Source organism: Arvicola amphibius, chromosome X (assembly GCF_903992535.2).
Source record: "Arvicola amphibius chromosome X, mArvAmp1.2, whole genome shotgun sequence".
Lineage (NCBI taxonomy): Eukaryota > Metazoa > Chordata > Mammalia > Rodentia > Cricetidae > Arvicola > Arvicola amphibius.
In genome coordinates, this window is record NC_052065.1 from 86419424 (window position 1) to 86435423 (window position 16000).

Consider the following 16000-nt stretch of genomic DNA (forward strand, 5'->3'; position numbering starts at 1 on the left):
GTAGCAGAGGGGTCAGGGAGATGAGCATGGAGAACAGACAAGGGTTTTAAGATTTAATTAGACATGCTGAGTGATATTTATACTTGAGATTTATCTACTGAGTTCCCTTCCTTGGTGTACTAGGAATAGGAATAAAATGTGAAGCAAATCCATCCCTTTCTGTGCTCAGAGGAAACAGTGTTTACAGGGAGAGTGAGTATACAGAGGATAGGCACAACTGTGACAGCTGGCACAGACGCTCCCTGCTCTTATCCGCTGGAATTTGCTATGAGGTGGCAGTGTTCTGTACCTGCCCTGTCTAATTACACACGTGCCCGCTGAGTACCTCAAGTGTGACTAATGTGATCAAGGAATTGAGATTTTAATTTTACTGGATCTTACTTAGTTTAAGCTTACATCGCCACATGTGGAGAGTTGCTGTCATAATGGAGAGTGCAGCCCTCACTTCTCGTGGGAAATCCGGGAGGCTAATTAGGGAAATAAAGCTTGTACTCCCGAGATCAGTTAAATATCAAAAGAACTGACATCAGGCAGTAGAAGCTTAATTGTTCTGAGAGGGAAGAGAGCTAGAGAATTCGAATCTTACAGAGCAGCAGAACGGTGGGCTTCACCAACAGGGATGGATGGTGTTGGGATAGGAGAAAACAAAGCAGGAAGCTTTTCCACCCAGGTTGGAAGAGGTGGGCAAATTCTTGGAGGTAGAACCACCCACATAACCGAAGATGTGGTATAATAACCATTCTAAGATAGAGCATGGGAGCTACAAGTTAGTTGGTGAGGAGCAGCCGATAGAATTGTCTTAATGAAGTGGGAAGGCACACGGTCTAAAAGTTAGAGCAGGGAAAGCAGATAGCTTTGTAGCCCTGAACTTCTCAAGTTGTTTTTGTTTTTCTAATATCCTTGGCATTTTCAAATCAATTACTAAAATTTCTCTGGAAGCCATATTTTCATTTTCAATATAGTGCTCTGTTTTAAGGGACTAGGACCCAGGCACCAGAGCCTGACTTCCTGGGTTCAAATCTCAGTGCTACTAGCTGAACTATTTGTGGAGAGATGAACCGATCATCTCTCTGTGCTTTCAGTTCCTCATCTAAAATTGGAGCCCATCACAGCTCCCAGGCAACGAGGGCATTGCAAGTGTTACATTAGTTCACTCAGGGTCTACACTAGTACCTGGCGAAGAATGTGTGCTCAGCCAAGGTTGGATTAATATTATTTACATTAAAGAACTCTTCAGTTTGTTCCAATTTATATAATCAAACTAATAAAATACATTGAACAAAATTTAACATTCCATGTTAATTTGCAAACTCAGCCCATTATAACTAAACATTAGATTTTTTGCTTAATGAGATGTATTTCAAAGTATACTATTTCACTTAATTTAACATATAATTATCTACTAAACAGTGAGTGAATCATTCTCACTGGGTCTATTAATCTATGGTTGGTTTTTGGCTATAAATTTTATGTCTTTATAAACCTCGTTCTCTGTTATTAGCTTTCAGTAAATGGTGTTTATGATATTTGTTTTACAAGAAACAAAATGATGTTTTTGGCTTTATTTTCAGAAGTGTCCTAGTTAGCTTTTTGTCAGCTTGACACAAGCTAGAGTAATCTGGGAAGAAGGAACACAGTTGAAAAAATACCTCCATCAGATTCCTTACAGGCAAATTAATGATTAATGTGGGAGGGGACAAGCCCAGTAGGGGTGACCCCACCCTGGTCAGGTAGTCCTGGGGTGTTTAAGAAATGTAGCTGAATTTGAGCCTGAAAAAGCAAGCCAATAAGCAGCGTTCATCCATGGTCTTTGCTTCAGTTCTTGCCTCAGCTTGCTGCCTTGACTTGCTTCAGCAAAGAACTGTAAGCTGTAAGGTGAAATAAACCCCGTTCTCCCCTTAAGTTGCTTTGGTCATTGTGCTTTATCACAACCATCAAAAACAAATTAGGACAAAAATAAAGCCAAGTAGGAGAGGCATGATTTGGTAGCGAGCCAAGATTTGTGATCTTTTCTGTTGTTTAATTTGTAAGTCACACACAATGTTGTGCAGTCTAGGAGAAGTCCCTTGTTCCTCTTGGCACTGCTGAAACTTGTCTTTCCTTGTCATTGAGATCAAGCAGCTCACAGGGGGGTGGTGGCGGTGCCCACCTTTAATCCCTGCACTTGGGAGGCAGAGGCAGGGATCTCTGGGAGTTTGAGGCCAGCCTGGTCTACAAAGCGAGTTCCAGGACAGCCAGGACTATTACACAGAGAAACCCTGTCTTGAAAAACCAAAATAATAATAATAATAATAATAATAATAAGCTAAGCATTTCTAGGTCCAACAAGTACTTAGTGTGCCCAATAAGCAAGAATGTGAAATTATATGCACAATTTCATTGTTAATGAATTATACTTGGAGGGGATATTCTTTGTGGGTAGCCCAAGAACATCAAGAGATTTCGTGTCAGTGACAGACCCTTGTATATAGAATTAAGTCAGTCTTAACTTGGACCCAGACCAAAAGGGTCAAAATCTGTATGAAATGCATGACAAGGGGATGGATGGAACTGTTTTAGAACTGCATTGTACCACTATCCCTAGGGCAATCCTCTACTAAATATATTTTTACAAGTACCTGCTTCATTTGATACTTTAGGTTCTGGGGTTTGCAATTAGTCCTGCCCTGCCCTCAAGAGAGTCTCATGGGAATTTAACTATGAGAACTGTTGCCTCAGAAGTAGTAAATTGGAGAGATGTTAATGAGTCTTTTAATTTATGGTGACCTGGAAAGTTAGTGGTAAGAGTGGACTAGCATTTCCACACAACCTGTAGTTATTTTATTTGGGTGGACGTAAAACCGGATTAGGTTCCCAGATTCTGTCCTAACTCTTATCATGCTGTATATGATGCTTTTGTCCTTTTCCTGTATAATCCGGAGGGTTCGTGGTTGTTAGCGACAGAAATTGATAACTATTTGGGGCAGAAAGTTGTACTGAAAGTGTATTAAGTAGCTCACAGAAAGACTGGTGGGGCTGGAGAAGCAGACTCGAGCTACACAGCCAACACCTTAACAGCCACTGTCACTACCACATCTACTGTTACCCACAGGTCCTCTGAGGAGTAGGTACCAGGATGGATGAGCTATATAACAGATGTATCGGTGGAGAACCCTGTGGTAGAAAATCAGGTGGCTCCCTGCAGGTGGCGGGGAAGGCTGTCCAACTGCAATGTAAGTCTCAGCTTCATGAAGGAGGGAAGGCAAAACCGCTGGGTCAAAAGAGCATTAGACTGCAGTACAAGTCTAATAAAATAATTGGCCATGTTGATGCAGAGTCCTGTGACCTAAGTCATCTACTGGAACAATCCTATATTCCTAAGAACTGGACCGGCTTGCTCAGTTATTCAGAGAAGCAGTGTGGTCTCAGAGCAAATTAGCAAACTTTGATCACAACAACTATGACCATGGCTAATTGCACACCCTACCTCTGGAGAACTAGGAGGTACATTTTCATTATGGTCTCTCTCCAACAAAGGTTTTTGATTTCTGTATGTTACTGGCTTCCCATTCAAGGAATACATCCTTGGAGTCAGTTTATCTAAGTCACATACCTGTGTCCTGATTGCAAAGGGGATTTGCTTTGTAGTAAGATCTGCTAAGTGTCTACTTTAAATAATGGATTCAGATGGTCGACAAGTTCCTGAAGAGGACAAATGCTCACTATACTCTTTGAACTCCTTAATATCTTTGTCTCGTTCATTGTTAATTATAAATATTTACAAATAATAAAGTGTATGTGTGTGTGTTTGGGCACATGTACCAAGCTTCTAAAAACAGAGGTCAGAGAACAGTTAAAGGGAACTGTTCTCTCCTTCTACTATGTACGTTCTGGAGACCAAGTTCATATTCTCAGGCTTAACAGTAGGTGCCTTTACCCACTGAACCATCTTGCTGGCCCATAAATTATCATTTTGGGGACAGAATCTTGCTGTATATCCATGGGTGGTTTGGAAGTCACTATGCAGACCAGGCTGGCCTCAAACTTACAACCTTTTTTGGCTTCTGCCTCCAAATTGCTGAGATTACAGGTGTGCCACCAAGCACGAAACTTTTGAGCATATATGTATTTAAAAACGATTATAGAAATAACTGTATAAATATAGGTAGCTGGTATTCAAATGCTCTTCTACGATCAATCACTCAGCTTATTATTCAATCAAGCAAGCTAGCTACCAAAGAAATGCAAATTAAAGTCCAGTAGGATGGCTATAGTCAAGACTGGTAACAGTTGTTGGAGATATAGAGAAACTGGCAACTTACCTACAGTTGATGGAAAAATAAACTGATGAAACCACTTTGGAAACATCTGGCAGTTTCTTGAAAAGATCCTACATGGTTGCCAATGAATGGAAAGTGCATTCAGGGTGAGGGAGATGGCTCAATGGGTAATGTGCATGCTATGAAACTAACTGACCGGGTAACGACCACAGCGGGTCTAGCAAAGCAAAGATCATACCTTAGACTTTCCAGAGTTGTGCTTTCTCCTGGTGGCCTTTTATATTAAAATCTGTCCTGAACTTAGAGTGTTGATCCAAGCACTTCACCAATAGTCCTTTCTAATTACACAAGAGACTAGTTCCATCTTTTTGGTCCCCCGGCTTGGGCTCTGGATGTGCAGCTGTTGCCAAGGTCTAGTGAGCTGTGACGGGGAAGCGCCGGTGGAGCCCAGCCTCAGGCTGACAGTCTCACCCACTGGCCAGTGTATCTGTTTTCCACCTTGTTTGGGCAGGGTATCTCCTGGGTCTGCTGCTGCACTGCATACTCCAGGCTAGTTGGCCTGGGCTTCCAGGTGATTCTCCTGTGTACAGCTCCTGTCTCACCGAGAAGTGTTGGGATAACTCATGTTCATCACTGCAACTGACTGTGTGTATGAGTTCTGGGCACTGAACTTAGATCATCAGGCTTACCCACCAAACCATATCATCTACGCACAATACACATGTGCGCATGTGTGTGTGTGTGTGTGTGTGTGTGTGTGTGCGCACACACACACACACACACACACACACATATGCTCGTGTGCACACAAGAGAGAAAGAAAGAGGGGAGAGAGAATTGTAGAATTAGGACACGGAACCAGTTATTTTTATTTATCTCTATTAAGTAAAGGCTTGTGTGTGTGCACAGTCATTAGCTCTCTCCAGCAGCTAAGGCTTACAAAGCTCAAATCACATTATAGAAGCCTGGTGAGATTTAAAAGGTTGTTCTTTTTATAGGAAAGTAAAGGACATGGTTGATGTAAACATTTGTTTTCCACATTCTGTCTCCCGGCCAGGAATACTGAGTTTGACCTGCTTAAGGATATGAACAAAGCAGGGTAATGTGAAACACTAGCAAGTGGTGAGACTGTCAGCCTGAGGCTGGGCTCCACCAGTGCTTCCTGGTCACGGCTCACTAGACCTTGGCAACAGCTGCACATCCAGAGCCCAAGCCGGGGGACCAAAAGGATGGAACTAGTCTCTTGTGTAATTAGAAAGGACTATGGTGAAGTGCTTGGATCAACACTTAAGTTCTGGGCAGATTTTAATATAAAAGGCCACCAGAAGAAAACACAATTCTGAAAAATTGAAGGTATGATCTTCGCTTTGCTAGACCTTCTGTGGTTATTTACTACTCAGTTACTTGGTAACTGTCTTCAGCTTTCCCAAACTGTTAAGACAACTGGAAATTTACCAGAAAGACCCAAAAGACTGAAAGAAGAGACATTTTTTTGCAGTAGGTTGTTTCTGTTCTTTTGTATTGCGCTTCATGACCCCAAGCACTTTAGAAGAGAGATACTCCCACTGCGATATCTCCATTTTATAGGTGAGGAATCTGAAATTCAAAGTTCATTTGATTTGTTCAAAGTCACTGCAATAATGGTCCTAGGACTGCCAGCCAAACCTCTTGCAAGGTTCTTCATGTGAAATCACTACAAGACCAAATAAATAAAAACAGGCAGTTAAGAGCACTTGCTGCAAAAAAGCACTTACTTACTTGTTGCTCTTGCATAGGAACCAGGTTTGATTCCCAACACCCACATGGTGGCTCACAACTGTCTATAACTCCAGTCGCAGGTGATCTGACACTCTCCTTTGATCTCAGAGGGCACCTGGCACATGAATACATGAAAGCAAACCCCTCATACACATAAAATAATAGAATCAATAAATCTGAAACTATTAAAAATAGAAACAGGAGGGGCAGGGCAAGGTTTTCTTCAGTGTCGCTTTTTTTTCCTTTTACATTTTCCCTGCTGCTGTTTAATGTGGTGTGGGTGGGTGTGTGCGCGCGCACATGCGCACGCATGAGAGAGAGAGAGAGAGAGAGAGAGAGAGAGAGAGAGAGAGAATGCACCACAGTGTGCATATGGAGATCAGGGACAAATTACTGGGGTTTGTTTTCCTCACTATGGGTTCCACAGAACTCAGGTCCCCAAGTTTTACCTGCTGAATCATCTTGATAGCCCTCAAAATTGTTTTTTTTTCTGTGTATGTGTGAGAGTCTTCCTGTATGTGTCTATTTTGTGTATGCCTGGTGCCCAGTGAGACACAAGAGGGCATCAGGTCCCCTTGAACTCCAGTTACAGTTGGAACTGAACTGCCATGTGGGTGCTGGCAACTGAACTCAAGTTCTCTGCAAGAACAGCCAGTGCGCTTAACCATAAGCCATTAGATTAGCTTTGGTTTTATTTTGCACACAGGGCATAGGTGGACAGAGTCAATGTACTGAAAGACCCTCGATTTCAAGGGTGGAGTGAGAGATTTTCCAGACTCAATAATCTAGGCCAACAGATGATAACAGCAAGAGATTTCTTTATTGATTACACAGGCGCCTTCAGGTACATCAGTAGCTTTCGCCAACTGAGCACCCCGGGCAGATTCAAACAGCCATATTTATAGGGAAAAATGATTACATAAAGGGGTAGCATAGCACAGCATTTCATTGGCTCTTAAATTGGCAGGCTTAGTTCATCCTGGGGACGACCCCATGTCTGTTCTTGAATTTCCCTGGAAAACCACAAAGCTAGATAAAGCACCCTGCAGCAGTTGACAGTTTCGATAGAATGTCTTGGGGGAGTGGAGTATTCCCTCTCCTCAGCCTAGTCAGCAAGTCTGCAACCCATAGATATCCTGTTTTAGCATCGGTTGAGCCAGGGAGGACTTTCCTTCTATGGCTCAGCTAAATTTCAGCAGAGTTTAACATAGTATGTGGGCACGGGGGTCTTTTAGGCACGGAGGGGTCTTTCAGTATATCTTAGTCTAACCTCAAATTCATGTAACTGAGTCTGGCCTTGAACTAATTTTCCTGCCTCCACCTTCCAAGTACTGGAATTACAGGCATCATACCACCCTATCCCTGACTTACTTCAAACAAACACTACTGTCTTCAGATTCTGGCTTGACAGCCACATGATGAACATTAAGGATCATGGGACAGGTGGATGTGGTGCTTTACACCTGTCAATCCAGCACTACAAAGGTGGAGGCAAAAGGGTCAGGAGTTCAAATTTATCCTCGGAACATATTAATAGCAAGTTAAAGGCCAACCTGGGATACATGAAAGCTGTCTTGAAAATAAATGTGCATGCTTCATAGGGCTGCTGAGGAGAACAAGGGAAATACTGAACATAAAGCAGGCTTAACACAATGCACGGAGACAGTCAGCAATGAGTAAATGCTAGTTATTATTAGTACTCAGTGAACTGACACTTTTGCATGTCTATGATCCTCTGAAGACTAGTTCTTGTCTTCTCTGATGATTATCTGAAAGCATTGCAAGAGCCCAGATTAATCAGAGAGACAGATTGAATCATATTTAGTCATATTCTGTTAGGCTTATTTCATTGTATTCTAATTCTTTGAGAATTAAAACTTCATCTGCTTCAGTCAGAGTTCTGCCAGGAGACAGATGGCATGGTGAAATTAGCATAATTAGTAGAAAATTTAACAAAAGGACTATCTACAAAGGTGCTGGAAGAATAGTAAAATCAAGAAGGAGACAGTGCAGTAACTTAGGGCTGTTTCCATCCTCCAGGCAAAATGAGAGAACGAACATTTACCATTTAAGAAAAAGAAGAATGTGAAGTAGAAAGAATTCCCATGAGGAGAGCTACGACATGTAGTTTAGGGAGAGTAGCCAGTCTGAGGCACTGGAGCACGGAGAAGGCAAGAATAAACAAGATGACCACAGTTTGTTCCCTCTGATGTCCTGCCACTGATTCCTTATCTCAAACCTACCAGGAGCCAAAGGGGAAGCGAGACTCCCTGGTGTACAGTTCCACTTCTTGGCACACACAACAGGGTATGAAAAGGTCAGAAAAGGTAAGTAGAAATATATCATATGTGTATGTTCAACCAAACTGCACCCAAACCAGAGGACCGCATCTCTCTGTCCAATCAAGAGAGAACAAACTACTACTCTGTATAAAGCTAAACCCAACTAGTTTATCACTACACAAGGAACAATAGCTTCTGGGAGTCACCCCTTTGGAAATTCTGTAATAATCCAAAATTCTATGTACCATGATGTAGCTGGGTTGTGTATACTTATCATACCAACCAGATACACTTCTTTTTATTAACCAATCGTGTGTGTGTGTGTGTGTGTGTGTGTGTGTGTGCTTGTGTGAGTGCAGGTGTGTGCATGCATGTCACAGCAGGTGTGTGGAGGTCAGAGGACAACCTTAGGTACTGGTCTTTGTTTGAGGCAGGGACTCTTCCTTGATCACCACTTTGGAAGCAAGGCTGGCTGAGGAGCAAGCTTCTGAGGGTTCTCTTTTCTCCGTCTACCAATTCCCCTAAAAGTGCAGGAGTTGCAGATAGGTGGACTACTCTGTCAGGCTTTATGTGGGTTCTGGGGTTCCAAACTCAGTCCCTCATGCTCATACAGCAAGTGCTTTACCCATTAAGCCATCTCCCCAGTCCTTAGAAACACTCAATGGCAGGAACTTTCTGGTATTCCTTGGCTTCATACTGTTTTCACTTCCATTTTCTCATTGATAAGGCCAAATATTTTCAATGCATTACGTGTTTCCATTTTATTGTATGTGTATGAGTATTTTGCCTGCATGTATATGCACCATGTGCATGCAATTCTCTCAAAGGCTAGAAAAAGGCATTGGATGCCTTTGGGCTGGAGTTATTAGCTGTTTGTGAGCTGCCATGTGAGTGCTGGGACATGAACCCAGGTCTTCTGGAAGAGAATTATTATACTTCATAACTGTGCAATAAATATCTAAAGAATGGTGACGCAGAAAGATTCACAGCACCCACATGGTGTCTAGAAACCATCTATTAACTACAGTTCTAGGGGCCCTGTGCTATCTTCTGGCCTCTGTGAGTACCAGGCATACAAGTGGTGCACAGACATATATGTCAAAAGAAAAAAGAGTTCCAAGGGAAACTTCTTCCATTTAGAAAAATTGCCAGAAACGGAGTGCTCTAGAAGAGCAGAAAAGCTACCTGTCCCTTCTCCTCAGTGTCATCTGTACCCGATACCCATGTCTAGCCATACTTGACAACAATCAGAAAGGATGAGTATGCCCTGGACCTCCTACATAAAGATGTATCTGTAAGATCAAAGGAAGTAATCTTCCACCTGAACTCCTCAGTAGAGCAAGATACCAGAGATTTTACTAGTTGGCACTCTACTTTTTCCTAGGATTGTTTCAGTGGGACCATCTTTACTGGTCAGCAAGAGGCAGACTAGGCCAAGCATCCATTTCCTATTTTCTACTTAGTATTTGGAGGGTGCCTAGCAAGGAGCTAAATGTCATACAACGGGAGGGGGGAGGCGGGAGTGGATGGGTATTGATTCCAGGTGATTCTCCTATATCCACCTCCCTTCTCACTGTAGGAGTGCTGGGTTTACTCATGCAAATCACTACATCTGGCAGAGAGAGAGAGAGAGAGAGAGAGAGAGAGAGAGAGAGAGAGAGAGAGAGAGGAGAGACGAGACAGAGACAGAGACAGAGAGAGACAGACAGAAACAGAGATGTAGTGTGGAGCTGCAGGCTGCATTCCCGCTCGGCTCCCGGCCGCTTGGCTAGCTTATGCCCCGAAATAACAACACACAAACTGTATTCATTTAAACACTGCCTGGCCCATTAGTTCCAGCCTCTTATTGTCTAATTCTCACATCTTGATTAACCCATTTCTAATAATGTGTGTAGCACCACGAAGTAGTGTCTTACCGGGAAAGATTCAGCATGTCTGACCTGGTGGCTGGCTTCATGGCAACTGTCCCAGAGAGAAGAGGCAGGGCAATTGCCCGAGGCATCTGCCTCACTCCCAGCATCCTGTTCTGTCTACTCTACCCACCTATGTTCTAACCTATCAGGCCAAGCAGTTTCTTTATTAATTAACCAATGAAACAGTAGATAGATAGAAACACTCTTACATCAGAGACAGAGAGACAGAGACAGAGAGACTGGAATGAGACAGGTGAGGCAACACTCCTTTTTCAAACAGGGAGCAGGACTTCTAACCTGTACAGCAACAAAAGATTAAAACTATTGTTTCTTACAGGATGGTATAAGTAAGAAGGATAGGAGAGAATTTTTTCTATTTGTTGAAATAAGAAAGGGTGAAGTAGTAATTCATTTTGGCCAGAGTCAGCAGACTCCAATAGGGAATTCTGTATCCACCCTAACACAGGCCTGCACAACACATCTTAACATATTTTCTAAAAAGAAGCCAAGTGTAGTGGTGCATGCCTTTAGTGCCTATACAGCAAAAGCAGGTCAATCTTTGTGAGTTCAAAGACAGCCTAGTCTACATAGTGAGTGTCAGGCTAGCCAAGACTACACAGTGAGATCCTGTCTCAAAAAGAAGAGGAGGAGAAAGATGAAGAAAAGACACAGGGTGAGGAAATAAAACTCAGAATCTCAAAACAATACCTATGACATCCAAAATGCAACAGAAAATACTCTATAAAGAAGGCATGTGAATCTCAACTTTCATGAGAAAAGGAAATACATGTCAACACTGAGATGACACAGATGCTAGAATTATCTGTTGGCAATTTCAAAGCATACATTATAAAAATGTTAGCAATCAAAAGCTATAAAAATGAAAAAATTAGCCAGGCATGGTCTTCCACACCATTAATCCCAGCACTCAGGAGGCAGAGGTAGGCGGACCTCTGGGAGTTCAAGATCAGCCTGGTCTACAGAGTTAGTTGTAGGACTAGAGCTACATAGTGAGACCTTGTCGCAAAGCAAAAAAACAAAGAAAAGAAAAATCTTAGCAGAGGTAGAATATATTAAAAGAGCCAAATAGAAATTTTACAATTAAAAATATAACAACGTAAAACTCGGGCCAGGCAGTGGTGGCACACACCTTTAATCCCAGCACTCAGGAGGCAGAGGCAGGTGGATCTCTGCGAGTTTGAGGTCAGCCTGGTCTACAGAGCGATTTCCAGGACAGTTAGGGCTACACAGAGAAACCCTGTCTCAAAAAACCAGGGAAAAAAAGAACGCAAAACTCATTAAATTGCAAACAGAAGAATAAATCACTGAACTTGCAACAAATCCATAGAAATGACCAAATGTGAATCAGAAAGGAAACTAAAAAAGAAATAACTATCATTAAATAAATAAAATGCTGTCTTGTGGAACAACAAATAAAAGAAATAACAATCGTATAGTTGGTGGTCCAAAAGAAAAGATGGGCTGGGGTAACAGCTTAGTTAACAAAGTACTTCCACACAAGAGGACTTGATTTCAATCCCAGAACACACGTGAAAAAGAGAGGGGTGATGGTGATGTCCCTCTAACCCCAGCGCTGAGGAGTCAGGGACTGGAGGTGCTGTGGGGCTTGCTGGCTAGCCAGCATAGGCTAATTGATAAGTTCTAGGCATAGTGAAAGACCTCAAAAAATACGGTGGATGGCATCTGAGAAACAACACCTGAGACTGGCTTACACACACACACACACACACACACACACACACACACACACACACACAATTACAAAATAAAATCCTTTTTTAAAAAACCTCTATAAAAACAAATCGAAATTCTATAAATACAGAAACGAAATAGAATATTTTTCCTTTTGAGGCAGGTCTCACTATTTTGCCCAGGCTGGCCTCAAAGTCGCACTCTTTTGACATCAGTCTCCTGAGTAGCTGAGTATCTTGGCTACTTTTCTATTGCTATGATGAAGAGCATGACAAATGCAACCTGAAGAGGAAAGGGTTTCTATCAGTTTTCACTTCCATATCACATTGAAGGAAGTCAGGGCAGAAACTCGAGGCACAAACCTGGAGGTAGGAGCTGAAGCAGAAGTCATGGAGGAATTCTGCTTATTGGCTTGCTCCTCATGGTTTGTTCAGCCTCCATCCTTATACCATCTAGGATCACCTGCCCAGGGGTGGCAGTCCACAGTGGGATGGACTCTCCCACACCAATCACTAATCAAGAAAAGATTTGGCAGACTTGCCTATAAGACTCCTACCTCATGGAAGCATCTTCTTAATTGAGAATCCTTCTTCCCAAATGACTCTAGTTTGTGCCAAGTTGACATAAAATTCACCAGCATAGTGGGATTACAGTGGAACTCTATACTCTCTCTCTCTCATTTTGAGACACAGGCTAGCTATGTAGCCAAGGCTAGCCTTGAACACTGAGCCTCCTGGGTGCTACAATTACCAACATGAATCAACATATCTGACTCCAAAGTGGAATTCTTAAAATGGTTCAAGGGTCTAGTCCCAAGGTAAAATGGTAAATGAGAAACTTTACATTTTATAAGTTCTCAAAAGATGTTTCAAAATTTTTGCACTAATTGACCATATTAACAAAAACATATGAATAAATTATGAGAGTAGAATACAATATAAATTTATATTCATTGCAGAGAATAAAGTAGATTGACATCAGTTTACTTTGTGTTCCAAATATTTCTTAATCTAGGCTATAGTAAATCCACTGTAATGAATGAACAGGAAAGTGAATGAATGGCACATGCCTGTTTAAAAGCTGAACTTATTTTATGAACATGCATGAAAGTTGGAAAATAAAAAAAAATGAGTTTAGTGTATTCAGATTTTGTGATTGCTTGGGTGAAACAATCAGCTGCTGGGAAAGTTGAAGGGGCATGGTTGATCGGCAGTTATGATTAACCAGACTAGCTTTATTATAAAATATTCAGCTTTAATAAAGGAAAGAAAAGGGAACTTACAAAAGCCAAGATTCCAACGAGGAGCGCAGGAAAACAAAGAGGAGGTGGGCTGCACACCCGCAAGATTTTATAGGTAAATATTAGCCTAAGGGGGACACACCTTACAAACAAGGTGATTGGCTCCGCTTCCCCTTCAGAAAGTCATGAGAAAAGATGCAGTGATAATTATGATTTTGAAGCCAAGTCTATTTTGAATCCGCTATTGATGTGGGAATCCCCTCTGTATGCTGTGACTATGTTGTATTAGCATTGGTTAACAAAGAAGCTACTTTGGGCATATTGCAGTGCAGAATAGAGCAAAGAGGGAATTCCAAGCAGAGATAGAGGAGAAAAGAAGGCAGAGTTCGGAAGACACCATGTAGTTGCCGAAGGAGACAGATGTAGGTTGGAACATTACCCATAAACCATGAGCCTCATGGTAATATATAAAATAATGGAAATGCATTAAGATATAAGAGCTAGCAAGCAATACACTTAAGTGATTGGCCAAGCAGTGTAGTAATTAATGTAGTTTCTGTGTGATTATTTCCAGTATGGGTGGCTGGGAATCAACAAGCAGACTCTGCTTATAAGCTTGGGTTTAAGGATATTTATTATTCTTATATTCCATAGCAATTTATCATGAAATTATTTTCCTTCTGTGAAAGGGGAACATGAGAAGCTTCCTCCATTTGATTCTACAAATGAGAAGAGTCTGGTTAACAAAGCAGATGATACCAAGGACGTAAAGAGAAGAAGAACACATAGAATCTAAAAAGCAGAGTTCAGACAGCTAAAATGCATGGAGAAGGAGAAAGGTGACAAGGAGCAAAGTGAAAACAGCTAACAGTGCCAATCCCAGAACTTTGTTGGGTAGAGGAAACCAAATCTTCAGCACAAGGTAAGTCAGGCAACTTTTATAACAAACAACAGGCTGGCAGTTGCAGACATAACAAACACCCATGGTTGTCACAAGCTTTAAATATGGTGGAGTGAGGGCAGGCTGCAGAAGCCCTGGGTCACTGAACACAGCCATTCCTCGACCCCCTAATCTTTCTGGTCATTCTGCAGGGGTTTCTCCCTGCACCTTCTGCCCTTCTCTTCCTATCCCATCCCAGCGTCCCTAAGGCACCCCTCCCCTCCTTCGGGGCCACAAGACCCTCCAGCTCGGCCCTTATTGGGGCTGGGACTCGGTGGTGAGTGGCGGGAGATCCTTTGTTTCTCTCAGCTTGTTGGTGGCAAACTGGGCCTTTTGTCTGTGAGATACCTGCCCAGCAAGGAGCCAATATCCAGTAACAGAAGACCCATCGGAGGTGTACCTGCCCAACAAGGAGCCCTTATCCTGTAACAGAAGATCCATCGGAGGGGTTCCTGGCCAACAAGGGGCCATAATCCTGTACCAGAAGAACTATAGGAGAGCATTTGAAGGAAGAGATGGGCAGGCACCAAGGCAAGAATCCCTCCAACAATCTGACAACCAACATGAAAACACCAGAACCTAACGATCTTACAACAGAAGAACTTGAACACCCTAATCTAGAAGAAGTGGGAAAAAATGACATTATGAAAGAGATAGAGACCCTTAAACTGGATATGAAAAACTCCCTTAAAGAAATGGACGAGAAGTATAACAAAAAGTTCGAAGAAATGAGTAAATCCATAAATGATACCCTGGAAAACCAAGAAAAAACAATCAAACAAGTAATGGAAACAGTTCAAGAATTGAAAACTGAAATGGAGGCAATGAAGAAAACACAAACCGAGGGCTGGCTTGATATGGAAAATCTAGGTAAACAGACACTACAGAAACAAGCATAACCAATAGAATACAAGAGATAGAAGAAAGAATCTCAGATTCTGAAGATAGCATAGAGAAAATAAATGCACTGATCAAAGAAAACAGCAAATCCAACAAATTCTTATCACAAAACATTCAGGAAATCTGGGACACAATAAAAAGACCAAACCTAAGAATAATAGGGGTAGCAGAAGGAGAAGAATTACAGATCAAAGGCCCAGAAAATATATTCAACAAAATTGTAGAAGAAAACTTTCCCATCCTAAAGAAAGATATTCCTATGAAGGTTCAAGAAGCATACAGAGGCTGGGCGGTGGTGGTGCACGCCTTTAATCCCAGCACTCGGGAGGCAGAGGCAGGTGGATCTCTGTGAGTTCGAGACCAGCCTGGTCTACAAGAGCTAGCTCCAGGACAGGCTCTAAAGCTGCAGAGAAACCCTGTCTCAAAAAAACCAAAAAAAAAAAGAAGCATACAGAACACCGAATAGACTAGATCAAATAAAAAACCTCCCCTCGCCATACAATAATCAAAACAAAAAACATATAGATTAAAGAAAGAATATTAAGAGCTGCAAAGGAAAAAGGTCAAGTAACTTATAAAGGTAAACCTATCAGACTTACACCAGACTTCTCTATGGAAACCATGAAAGCCAGAAGGTCCTGGATAGAGGTACTGCAGAAAATAAGAGACCATGGATGCAAGCCCAGACTACTATACCCAGCCAAACTATCGTTCACTATCAATGGAGAAAACAAAATATTCCAGGATAAAAACAAATTTAAACAATATGTAGCCACAAATCCAGCCATACAGAAAGTAATAGAAGGAAAATCATAACTCAAGGAATCCAACAATGCCAACTCTGCCTACAATAACTCAGTCATCTAGCGACCCTTCACCAGCACAACTCAAAGAAAGGTAACACACAAACTCTACTACCAAAAAAAAATGACCAGAGTTAACAACCACTGGTCATTAATATCACTGAATATCAATGGACTCAATTCACCTATAAA